This window comes from Pseudoliparis swirei, chromosome 24, assembly GCF_029220125.1.
Source record: "Pseudoliparis swirei isolate HS2019 ecotype Mariana Trench chromosome 24, NWPU_hadal_v1, whole genome shotgun sequence".
Taxonomy (NCBI): domain Eukaryota; kingdom Metazoa; phylum Chordata; class Actinopteri; order Perciformes; family Liparidae; genus Pseudoliparis; species Pseudoliparis swirei.
Window position 1 is genome coordinate 990,773 of NC_079411.1, and position 2,796 is coordinate 993,568.

The following is a 2,796-nucleotide window of genomic DNA, read 5'->3' on the forward strand; positions in this document are numbered from 1 at the left end:
GCGAGGCAGACACACACACACACACACACACACACACACACACAGACACACACACCTATACACACACACACACACACACACACACATTATGATGAGTGCATTGTGGTTTGACTGCATATCAACATGAGACGTTTTAAAGCATTTTAAAAATATATATTATTATAGGATTGTCGTGAAAATATTGGGAAAAGAGGAAAACATGAATAATTTAAGATGAATTTAAATCTGGAACACAATAATCTAATAAAATGCATAAAAAAGAGAAACGTAACAATTATCTATCTAAATTTTAGTGAAAAGAGAAAGTAAACATAAATACTATAAAGATCATCTTCAGTGAAGTATATACGTATAAACACATGTATTTCTATATATATATTAAAATAAATATTAAAAAAATAAATATATATTTATATATCTATATATAATATAAATATATATATATAATATAAATATAATATATATATATATTTTAATTTGAATATATACATTTATACATATATAAATATAGATGAAAATATTAATATATATGGATAAATATAAATATATTTATAATATCTGTCTATCAGTTATTAACCTCAAATGAAGAGGGTCAGTGACGTCGCGCTGCGTTAGCTCGTCTGTTTCTAAATAAAAAGGAAGTTATTATGTGTTGTTTCTCTTTCTGTGTGTGTGTGTGTAGGTGTGTATGTGTGTGTGTGTGTGTGTGTGTAGTCATTCGATGGTCACATGACCTCACAGCTCCGCCTCTGTGCTGCTGACTGGGACGTTTCATTACAGCAAAGGACGACTGTGAATGTTAATGAGGAAGAATGCTTGCTTGCATGAGTGTGTGTGTGTGTGTGTGTGTGTTTGTGTGTGTGTTTGTGTGTGTGTGTGTGTGTTGCAGCAGCAGCAGCAGACAGGAAGTGATGCGTTGACGCTGGTGGGCAACAGAATGTGTGGGAGGCGTCTATTTTAAACTGCAGCAGGACAGAGCATACATCTAGCTGTGTGTGTGTGTGTGTGTGTGTGTGTGTGACTGTGTGACTGTGTGTGTGTGTGTGTGTCATGATCCTGTGTTATTGTCTTTAAAGCCCACAGATAAGTTCACCTTTTCACTTAAAATTATGACTAATTCTTTGTCAAATGACACAACAGAGTACATGAGGATGATGGGAGAGGAGGAGGAGGAGGGGGGAGGAGGAGGGGGAGGAGGAGGAGGAGGAGGAGGAGAGGACAAGATGTTCAAAGAGAGGAAGGAGGAAGGAGAAGTGGGGGAGGAGGAAGAAGGATGTCAATAAAGATGAGACCACACGAGCAGAGGATGCAGTGTGTGTGTGTCTCTGTGTGTGTATTTGTGTGTATGTGTGTGTCTTCTAAAGCCCATATCGGTGACGTAGTGTCCGATGTAGACAGAGAGGAGGAGGAGGAGGAGGAAGAGGGACCTCACTTAAGGCGGTTCCTTTCAGGACACGTCAGATTTCTCTCATGTTTTTGTGTCTGAAACATAATCAATAAGTAGGATTGGATTTCCCTCCTAATTCAAAATCCCCCCTGGTGGTCAGTAGGGAGAATGCAGCTTTAACACATGAAGCATAGACTTCTATACAACCAGAGTCGCCCCCTGGTGGTCAGGAGGGAGAATGCAGCTTCAACACATGAAGCATAGACTTCTATACAACCAGAGGAGTCGCCCCCTGGTGGTCAGGAGAGAGAATGCACCTTTAACACATGAAGCATAGACTTCTATACAACCAGATGAGTCGCCCCCTGGTGGTCAGGAGAGAGAATGCAGCTTTAACACATGAAGCATAGACTTCTATACAATCAGAGGAGTCGCCCCCTGGTGGTCAGGAGAGAGAATGCAGCTTTAACACATGAAGCATCAAAGGTGTCAGGTTTCGTGTAAAGATGCAGGATCAATAACGAGGACAGGAAGACGGGTAGAATGCATTCTCTCTGGTTTATTCAGGTTCTTTAGGAAGAGTTCTGTTTGAAATTACAAAATGCACTGGTAGAAAGAGCAGAGATAGATAGAGAAAGAAACAGAGGGAGAGGAGGAGATGGTGAGAGAAAGAGAGAAAGAGAGAGAGGGAAGAGAAGGAAGGGATTTCCTACCCGGAATAAACAGGAATAACATCACCGTCATCTTCACTCTCAAAGGGTTGTTTTTGTATTCCTTCTCCCCCTTTAAAAAAATAATGTTATTCTTCTTTTTTTCTTTTTGTAATGTTAGTTAAAGTGTTATCTATCCATGTCCCCCCCCCCCGTGAAATAACTGGCAAATATAACAAACAAACATTCTTCGATATCATCACCAAAGTCATTTCCATTTTAATTTTTTGTGTGTAAATTCATTTTATTTATCAGGATGATTTTTTTCCATTTTTTTTTCAAGTTAATTTTTTTGGGTCTGGTTTTTGTTGTTTTGTTGTTTTTAAAAATAGAAGAAAAAAAGAAACACATTGCTCTTAAAAACATCTATCTATATATATTTTTACATATATATACTTTTTCTTTATATTTATTCATTTTTTTTAATTCCTGAAGTTGACTTGTTACCCCACATAGTGGCATGCACATTGCACATGCAAATCTGTAATTAAATACTTCTCTTAAATTGCCATGTATGTTTATTTTTTTCTCTTCCCCCCCACACGACTTGCTGAGTGAATCCCGTATGGTTTCTACTGTGGCACTGGTTCTACTGGGTCAGGTGTCCAATGGTCTGCATGGCGGTGGGATAGATGGTTGGCGGTTGCCCCGGAGACGTTTCCCCATGCGTCTCTGACAGTTACGTCATCTTTAACCCTT